Here is an 11,100-nt window from a genome sequence, read left to right as displayed (position 1 = left end):
AATCGCATTCTCCATAAGAGCCCATGTTGAAAGTTGTCAACTTTGAACGTTGATAACGAGCTTCCAAACAATTACCAATAAATTACATAAAATGAATTAGTATTTCAAGAATCTGCTGTATAAATTTCAAAGCATTCTCATATTCGGAAAAAAATCGTCAAAATCCCTTAAACAACGCATCTTTTGGAACTCCATCGCCCCTCATAAGAAAGGGCATTACTTGTTCAGTCACTTTTTTTTTTTTTCTAAAAACTAAATTTACAAAAAAAAAAGATCTGGTAACGTTTGTTGGAGCGTGTGGCCCACGTGACCGTTGAAAACTAAAAATTTTCAATATTCCGGCTAGGGCTGTGTTGAATTTTATTTGGTGAATGTTTTTTAATAGTAACAATATGATAATAGTACATTTTTTTTTATTTTTCTCAAGATCAATTATTTTTTTTTCTTCGTTCGAATTACGTAGAGTTAAGGCAAGCGATAACTTCCGTTAAAATCAACGGAATGACTTCAAATTAGGCTCAAAAAACGTGGTTTTCAAAATTGTATCGCCTCTCAGGGAGTTTGTTTTAATCCTATTACTTAATTTTCTTCTATCTTTGAAATAAAATAAACAAAAATATTTCAAAAATTCTATTTTTTATTATTTTATAAAAACTATAATTTATTTGAAAAAAAGGTTTCAAAAAAAAATTGAAGAATTTTACCACACACTCTTTTTAAATGTTGTACAAAGTATCTATGACGATTTTCTCAAAAGTGAGACCTCTTTCATTTTTCTTCTATACGTTTTGTTTTGTCTTATTTTGTAACCCGATAGATTTTTCTTCACGATGTCATATTGTCGATTAGAGATATTGATATTTTAATTGACTTTTTTTTGACAAAAATCGCATTCTCCATAAGAGCCCATGTTGAAAGTTGTCAACTTTGAAAATTGATAAAAAAATAACAAGCTTTCAAACAATTACCAAAAAATTCCATAAAATGTATTAGTACTTCAAGAGTCTACTGTAAAAATTTCAAAGCATTCTTATATTCGGAAAAAATTCGTCAAAATCCTTAAACAACGCATCTTTTGAACTCCATCGCCCCTCATAAGAAAGGGCATTACTGTTTTGTTCAGTTACTTTTTCTAAAACTAAATTTACAAAAAAAAAGATCTGGTAACGTTTGTTGAGCGTGTGGTCCACGTGACCGTTGAAACCAAAAATTTTCAATATTCCGGCTAGGGCTGTGTTGAATTTTATTTGGTGAATGTTTTTTAATAGTAACAATATGATAATAGTACATTTTTTTTTATTTTTCTCAAGATCAATTATTTTTTTTTCTTCGTTCGAATTACGTAGAGTTAAGGCAAGCGATAACTTCCGTTAAAATCAACGGAATGACTTCAAATTAGGCTTAAAAAAAAACGTGGTTTCAAAATTGTAAATTCCCTCAGGGAGTTTGTTTTAATCCTATTACTTAAATTTCTATCTTTGAAATAAAATAACAAAAAAAATTTAAAAAATTCTTTTTTTAATATTTTAAAAAAACTATAATTTATTTGAAAAAAAGGTTTCAAAAAAAAATTGAAGAATTTTACCACACACTCTTTTTAAATGTTGTACAAAGTATCTATGACGATTTTCTCAAAAGTGAGACCTCTTTCATTTTTCTTCTATACGTTTTGTTTTGTCTTATTTTGTAACCCGATAGATTTTTCTTCACGATGTCATATTGTCGATTAGAGATATTGATATTTTAATTGACTTTTTTTTGACAAAAATCGCATTCTCCATAAGAGCCCATGTTGAAAGTTGTCAACTTTGAAAATTGATAAAAAAATAACAAGCTTTCAAACAATTACCAAAAAATTCCATAAAATGTATTAGTACTTCAAGAGTCTACTGTAAAAATTTCAAAGCATTCTCATATTCGGAAAAAATTCGTCAAAATCTCTTAAGCTACGGTCTCCAAGGAGTGTCTGCGTCGACTGTCCAACTGTCCTGTTCAGAGACGCTCATCCCGAGAATACAAGTTTTATGTTATTGGTCTCCAAGGTAAGTTCGCGCTCGAAGAGCCGCAGTCAGAAGTCGGGTCGGAACGCTCGACTGACCAAAGTCGAGTCAGGCTTTTGTAGACGCTGGGCAGTCACGCACATATATATAAGTTCTTTAACTGTATGTGTTTAGCTGGTGAAGTTTTAGTGCAGTATACTAATGTGTTCATGTTTACCATAGATTTTTTTGAATTTAATTTACAAAATAGTCAATCTGACGTATTTTAAGACCGAAAAATCGAAGAAATTTGTTATCAATATTGTTTAAATGACAATTTATTAATATTTGGAAATGTCCCTCATTTTTTATTGTATGCGAATCCCTGACGGAATTGTCCCGTGTAAAACAGACTTGTTCAAGGCTTGTTTTGTCCAAAAATACATGGCTTATTCAAGCCTTGTAGACGTGGCTTGAACGATACTTGTATACAAGGTTTGAACAAGTCTTGTACAAGGCTGTGTTAACAGACTGAATCGCTGAGATCGATTACACAATATTCGCCAAGCCTGTACGAAGCGTGGTTACAAGGCTTGTAATAATGTATGTACAACGATGGGATTTGGTTTATCGCTTCCGTGTATACAATATTTGTTAGCCATTGCTTGTTGAAGTTACAAGCATTAACTTCGCACAGTATTAAGCAATGCTTGTACAATACTCGTACAATACCGGAATAAAAGCGGCTTTCAACGGTTCTCAACTTACTTACAATATTGCGTTTACTTATAAAAGACGGTTTTAAAAGCTTTTTACGATATTTACTATCATTTAAGCGTTAATATTTTTATATTAATAAATAAAAAGGAAATTGCTTTGATTTTTTAGTGTTGAATAGAAAAAGATGTAGCTATAAGGAATAAATGTTGACCTTGGGTATTTTATTTATTTTATAAATGAAATACATGTCAATTTATTTTTTAAAAATACAAAGGTCCAAGGAAAAGCAGTAGCTAAGGAAAAGATGTAGCTAAAGAATTAATGTGACTAAGGAATTATTTCCTTGAAACATATTTTTTTGGCAACATTAATTCCTTAGCCACATTACTTCCTTACCTACATTTTTTCCTTAGCTACTGCTTTTCCTTGGACATTTGTATTTTAAAAAAATAAATTGACAGGTATTTTATTTATAGAATAAATAAAAAATGTGCAAGGAAAAGCAGTAGCTAAGGGAAAGAAGTAGCTAAGGAATTAATGTGACTAAGGAATTATTTCCTTGAAACATAATTTTTTGGCAACATTAATTTCTTGAAACATAATTTTTTGGCAACATTAATTCCTGAGCTACATCTTTTCCTTAGCTACTGCTTTTCCTTGGACATTTTTTATTCGTTTTATAAATAAAATACATGTAAATTTATTTTTTAAAAATACAAATGTCCAAGGAAAAGCAGTAGCTAAGGAATTAATGTGGCTAAGGAATTATTTCCTTGAAACATAATTTTTTGGCAACATTAAATCCTTAGCTACATCTTTTCCTTAGCTACTGCTTTTCCTTGGACATTTTTTTTTTATTTTATAAATAAAATACATGTAAATTTATTTTTTAAAGATACAAATGTCCAAGGAAAAGCAGTAGCTAAGGAAAAAATGTAGGCAAGGAATTAATGTGACTAAGGAATTAATGTTGCCAAAAAATTATGTTTCAAGGAAATAATTCCTTAGTCACATTAATTCCTTAGCTACATCTTTCCCTTAGCTACTGCTTTTCCTTGGACATTTGTATTTTTAAAAAATAAAATTACACGTATTTTTAAAAAATAAATTTACATGTATTTTATTTATAAAATAAATAAAATACCCAAGGTCAACATTTATTCCTTATAGCTACATCTTTTTCTATTTAACACTAAAAAATCAAAGCAATTTTCTTTTTATTTATTAATATAAAAATATTAACGCTTAAATGATAGTAAATATCGTAAAAAGCTTTTAAAACCGTCTTTTATAAGTAAACGCAATATTGTAAGTAAGTTGAGAACCGTTGAAAGCCGCTTTTATTTCGGTATTGTACGAGTATTGTACAAGCATTGCTTACAACCCTTGTGCGAGAGTCGTACAATGCTTGTAACTTTCAACAAGCTTTGTGTGAGTCTTGTACAAGTATTGTATACATGGCTTGTACATTGCTCGTACAAGCAGAATACACGTGAGCGATAAACCAAATCAAAAACCATCGTTGTACATACATTGTACAAGCCTTGTAACCACGCTCGTACAAGGCTTGAACGAAAGGGTTAAAAGGTACTTTCTTTAAAAATTGACTTAGAGCGATGAAATTAGGGGCAATACGTTGGTTGAAATTTGTAGTAATTTGTAGTGAAAAGGGTTTAATTTGTAGTTCAAAAATTAAGGGTGGAAAAAGAGTTAAAATGGACTTTCGTAGAAAATTAAAGAAAAATAGTGATAAATAGGTCTTATAGCTTTCTTAGAATTTGTAGTAATTTGTAGTAAACGAATTTTAATTTTAAGATGAAAAATGATGACAAAAAAAAAAATTTTTTTTTTGGAGCAATAATCATATTAAAATTGCATAACTTTTTTGTTTATAATAAACAAAAAAAATTACAAGTATAATAAGAAAAAAGCAACTCATAAAGAATATAAAAAACTTTTTACTAAACCAGTTTCCCAAAAAAAAAGCGTTAAAAAAGTGGAAAAAAATTTTTTTTTTTTACTCCAAAATATTAAAATTTTTTATTTATAGACCAGAATTATAACTAAAATATCTAATAGATACAGAAAAATCCTAACTAATTTGTAGTGAAGAAATTAGAATTTGTAGTTGAACCGTTTTTCCGGGAAAATTAATTCTCTCATATAATACCTTAATAAAATATTGCGTAACTTTATTATTTATAGACAAAAATTAAAACTAAAATATCAGATAGATACAGAAAAATACTAGCTAATTTTTAGTGAAGAAATTAGAATTTGTAGTAGAACCGTTTTGCCGGGAAAATTAATTCTCTCATATAATACCTTAATAAAATATTGCGTAATTTTTTAATTTATAGACCAAAATTGAAACTAAAATATCCGATAGATACAGAAAAATCCTAGCTAATTTGTAGTAAAGAAATTAGAATTTGTAGTTGAACCGTTATGGCGGGAGAATCAATTTTTTCATATAATACCTTGATAAAATATTCCGTAACTCTTTTATTTATATACCAAAATTATAACTAAAATATCAGATAGATACGGAAAAATCCTAGATAATTTGTAGTGAAGAAATTAGAATTTGTAGTTGAACCGTTTTTCCGGGAAAATTAATTCTCTCATATAATACCTTAATAAAATATTGCGTAACTTTATTATTTATAGACCAAAATTGTAACCAAAATATTAGATAGATACAGAAAAATCCTAGCTAATTTGTAGTAAAGAAATTAGAATTTGTAGTTGAACTGTTTTGCCGGGAGAATTAATTTTCTCATATAATACCTTGATAAAATATTGCGTAACTCTTTTATTTATAAACCAAAATTATAACTAAAATATCAGATAGATACAGAAAAATCCTAGATAATTTGTAGTGAAGAAATTAGAATTTTTAGTTGAACCAGAACTAGGATTTTTCTGTATCTATCTGATATTTTAGTTATAATTTTGGTCTATAAACAAAAAAGTTACGCAATATTTTATTAAGGTATTAAGTGAGAGAATTAATTTTAACGTTCATAGCTTCCGAACTTATTGTCGTAAAGACTTCGAATGTGCCCTAAAAGAAGCGTCTCTAAATAAAAATTCTATCGTCCTTTATAAAAAAAAACATTATCTATGCCGTCATTTTTTTATTTTCTCAAAAAAATAAAGAAAAAAAAAAAACAAATTTTTTTTTTTTTTTTTTTTCACAAAAACTACTATTTGTACGAAAAAAATTTATTCAAAAAAGTTATAGAATTTTGAAAACCAATTTCTTTAAACCCAATATGAAACCTCTATGACTACTCTATATTAAGTCATAACTATATATAGCTTTTGCCGTTTTCATTTTTTAAGCAAGGTATAACTCGTGATGAAATAGTGTTATAGACTTCGTATTAGCCTTAAAACATGCGTATTTCAAAAATCTATCGCCATTCCGGAAAAATTTTGATCTATGAAACACATTTTTTAAAAAAAATAAAAAAAAACCGATTTTTTTTTTTTTTAATTTAGTTTTTAGAGAAAAAAGAAAAAAAGTGACTGACCAGATAATGTCTTTTTCTATGAGGGACGATGGAGTTTTGAAAGATTGGTTGTTTAAGCCTAATACGAAGTCTCTATTACAATTTTGTCAAAAGTTATTGCTTGCCTTTTTTGCCTAGTTTTCTAGTAATTTTTAAAAATTGCTCTCACTTTTGAGAAAATCGTCATAGATACTTTGTACAACATTTAAAAAGAGTGTGTGGTAAAATTCTTCAATTTTTTTTTGAAACCTTTTTTTCAAATAAATTATAGTTTTTATAAAATAATAAAAAATAGAATTTTTGAAATATTTTTGTTTATTTTATTTCAAAGATAGAAGAAAATTAAGTAATAGGATTAAAACAAACTCCCTGAGAGGCGATACAATTTTGAAAACCACGTTTTTTGAGCCTAATTTGAAGTCATTCCGTTGATTTTAACGGAAGTTATCGCTTGCCTTAACTCTACGTAATTCGAACGAAGAAAAAAAAATAATTGATCTTGAGAAAAATAAAAAAAAATGTACTATTATCATATTGTTACTATTAAAAAACATTCACCAAATAAAATTCAACACAGCCCTAGCCGGAATATTGAAAATTTTTAGTTTTCAACGGTCACGTGGGCCACACGCTCCAACAAACGTTACCAGATCTTTTTTTTTTGTAAATTTAGTTTTTAGAAAAAAAAAAAAAAGTGACTGAACAAGTAATGCCCTTTCTTATGAGGGGCGATGGAGTTCTAAAAGATGCGTTGTTTAAGGGATTTTGACGATTTTTTTCCGAATATGAGAATGCTTTGAAATTTATACAGCAGATTCTTGAAATACTAATTCATTTTATGTAATTTATTGGTAATTGTTTGGAAGCTCGTTATCAACGTTCAAAGTTGACAACTTTCAACATGGGCTCTTATGGAGAATGCGATTTTTGTCAAAAAAAAGTCAATTAAAATATCAATATCTCTAATCGACAATATGACATCGTGAAGAAAAATCTATCGGGTTACAAAATGAGACAAAACAAAACGTATAGAAGAAAAATGAAAGAGGTTTGAAGATTACTTTTTTTGACAATTAATAATTAAAGTATGAAAAAATTGATTTATATGAGGAATTATTAAAAAATCACTAGAGACCTTTTGCGGATGACTTTTAGAAACACAATATTTCTATGAGTCCGAAAAAGACAAAAAACAGAGGGAAAATGTTGTCTCACTCTTCGTTTTAAAAAATCGTCCAAACCCCTTAAGAGGTTGTTTAATTTGAAATCTAGTTATCATCTGTTTCATCATTCCTTTCGACGATTTAACCATCACCCGTATGTCGTAATTCCAAGACTCGAATCCTGCTAAACTGTAAACCCATAATGGCCCCCAGTTCTCTATGCAGTCAACAATGAGCGTCAATAAATGGATATTGGGACGCATTTTATAAAAAATCGTCGAAACCCCTCAAGCCTAATACGAAGTCTCTATTACAATTTTATCAAAAGTTATTGCTGGCTTAGTTTTCTAGTTATTTTTAAACTAACTATTGCAAAATCATCATAGATACTTTATACTTTATATAAGATTTGAAAACCATGTGTGGTAAAATTCTATTACTTTTATTTAAAACTTTTCTCAAAATAAATTATAGTTTTCATAAAATAATAAAAAATAGAATTTTTGAAATATTTTTGTCATTTTTATTTCAAAGATAGAAAAAAATTGACCGATAGAATCAAAACGAATCTTCTCGAGGCGATGGAATTCAAAAAACCACGTTTTTTAGACTTAATTTGAAGTCCTTTGGTTGATTCTAACCAAAGTTATAGCTTGCCTCAACCCTACGTAATTTGAAAAAAAAAAAAAAAATCGTATTTTAGAAAAATAAAAAAAAGTTATATCTCGTTGAAAACGAAATGGATGTTCTACAAAAAATGTATAATTTTTAATTTAAATACTCAGGAATTGAGATTACTTATTGAATTAAAAAAAGAAATACATATATTCATATTTTTCATATATACAAATTGAAACCACCTTCCTCATCGGCTGTAGAAATATCACAAGGAATCGTAACTACCCATCACAACTGGTAGGACGATATGCTACCGGTAATCTAATGGTAGCTTACCGGTAACTACTACTGGTAGACAACTGGTAGCTCCTACCAGTAATTTCTAACCAGTATATTACTGGAATTCTACTGGTAGTTCCCACCGGTAGTATCTACCAGTAGAATTCCAGTAACCTACCAATTACATTACTGATATCAACTACCAGCACCCGTATTCAGAGGATGTTCTCATTAGGGCGTTTTTTTTTCCGATGGTGGCGTTTGTGAAGCTTTTCTATATGAAATCTATATAAAAAAAATTTTGTTTAGCGCCATCAGCGGAAAAAAAAAGCCCTAATGAGAACAATTTTGCCCCGTGAATACGGGTGCAGGGCATTACAATTTAGGGCTTTTTTCCTCCACTGGCGGCGCCTATGGAGGTTCTGTATTTGAAATCTACATAACACTATATAATAGTATATTGTGCAACAAGGACGCAATCGGCCCAATCGGCCTTCGGCCTTCCTCGTCTACGTACCCCGTCGACTCTGCATCATCTGTGTGTGTGCTGAGTGCGAAAGAGGATCACTCACAAGGCGTCCGCGTAACACATACTATTTTTTTGACCGTGGGAAACACCCGCACCCGTATTCACAGGGCTTCCTTTTAACACTGATGGCACTTGTCGAATTTTTTTTATATAGATTTTACATACAAAAGCTCACAAGCGCCGCCAGTGGAGTAAAAAAGCCCTAAATTGTAATGCCCTGTGAATACGGGTGCCGTTTGTCGCCCTCAATTTGTAGGGCGACAAAGACATATTTTGCGCCAGAAATTTAGGGCTACAAACGGGCAATTCCCGCCCGCTAGGCCAAAAAAAAAGCTTTATAAGCGCTACTGGTAGGTCTTACTGGTAGATTTCCAACGAAAATTACCGGTAGCTACCAGTAGATTACTGGTAGGTGGTTATCTGAGTAATCAAGAGGCACGGTAGTGCCTCGCTTCAAGTATAAGAAAAAAAAAAGTGGGGAAACGAGATAACTATCGTGCTTATATATTATCGGCATAGAGCTAACCTCTCACCCTCCAATTCCTTGTGAATTTATTTAAATTATGATTGAGATATGATAAAAATATACTGTTTTCTAATCATTCCATAAATCGATATCAAACTATTCAATAAAAAAAAAAACAGATTCTGTAGATGTATACTTTTTTTTCAAACTTCAAATCCCATTTCAGAAGTTTGCGTTTTTCTTGACATTTCTGTGAAACCCAAGTGCACTCTGACAAACATTATGAAACAAAATCAAATCAAAGCAATATATGGCTTCCAATATATATATATCTATGATCGTACAATATTAATTATGGAAACAGATTATGGTGGTATCGGTGTAATTGGAATTGGCAAGGTTGATCATGAAAATGTGGTTGAAGACAAGAATAAACTATAGCTGAATATTATTACAGGAATAGTACTTTACCTCGACAGAGTGGAAACATGCGCAAAAGGCGCTCTCAGCTCTGGTTCGGCTTCGCCTCGCCTCCGCCTCGAGGCGCTTATGTTTCCACTCTGTCTCGGGTATCACTCACCGCGTAAGACTTAGTCCTATTTTAGGCACGAGTATCACATATTATTTTTCATCACGTAGGCATAATTTAATTACCGCGAATAAAAAAAAAAAAAGAAACAAAAAGAAAATTAAAATGATAAATTAAAAATGATGATTGCATTCATTGATTCATAAAAAACGACTTTACAAAAAAATAAACATGATCAATAAAAATTAAAATAAAAAAAATAATAAAAAACTCAACTGGTAAATAATAAACGTCAATTGAAATGATAAAAAAAAAAAAAAAATTATAATATATAATAAAGTAAAAATTTTTTTAAACTAAGAACAAAAGACAAAAAAAACAAACTTCGTTGCTTGAATTAAAATTCAAATTCATATCTGATAATCATATTATTAATTTTTTAAATTCATTTGATAGTCATCACAAACATCAAACAATTAAATTCAAAGTACTATCTATTACAAAACCAGTATTTTTTTTTTTTCCTTTTTTCATAAATTAAACTAGTTTTTATTTTGAAGAACACAGTTATTTTTCATTACAACTATCAATTTTTGTTTTATTAACAACAATATCAACAACTTGCAACATGACAGGTCCGAGTATGTCAAATCTTACGTCAAATGATACACACACACTAACACACACTCAAAATGCAGTCAGATCGCATAGAATAGCTAAAGTTGTATCACACCAGACAGCGCTATATCATAATTCTAATTATTTGACAAAAATTTCTAAGTCTAGTTGTAAAGAATTACTAGGAAAGCAACTTAGTAGCCTAAATAAAACAACTTAGCAGCCTAAATAAAGCAACTTAGTAGCCTGGGGACATTATGAGTGCGTGTTAGCCGAAAGATGGGGTAAAGTATCACTTTGTGAACGCAAACGCGTGGAATAAAGTAGGGTAAAATATGCCTCAGTGAAGAAAAAGATTAAATCAATGGATTCAATTTAGCATTCTTAACAGAGGAATAATTGTGATGAAAATATTAGAAATAATTATAATTATCATCATTGTATACTGGCCACCTCAGACAAGTAGCTGAAAGATGATGTAATTGTATAATGCAATTATATAATATAAATTTTTTATCATCAACTTTTATCAAAATTATCTAAAAATACAACTCTTATTATGAATTTTTTTTTTTTACTTTTTAAAAATTACATTTAGAAGATCACTCAAATTTAGAAGGCCTTTAACTTTTTTGAAGATAATGTCAATTTGTATTTGTTGTGGCCACAAATAGCTTTCAT

Source organism: Aphidius gifuensis, linkage group LG2, assembly GCF_014905175.1.
Source record: "Aphidius gifuensis isolate YNYX2018 linkage group LG2, ASM1490517v1, whole genome shotgun sequence".
In the NCBI taxonomy this organism is placed as follows: Eukaryota; Metazoa; Arthropoda; class Insecta; order Hymenoptera; family Braconidae; genus Aphidius; species Aphidius gifuensis.
Note: the sequence above shows the minus strand (reverse complement) of the source record.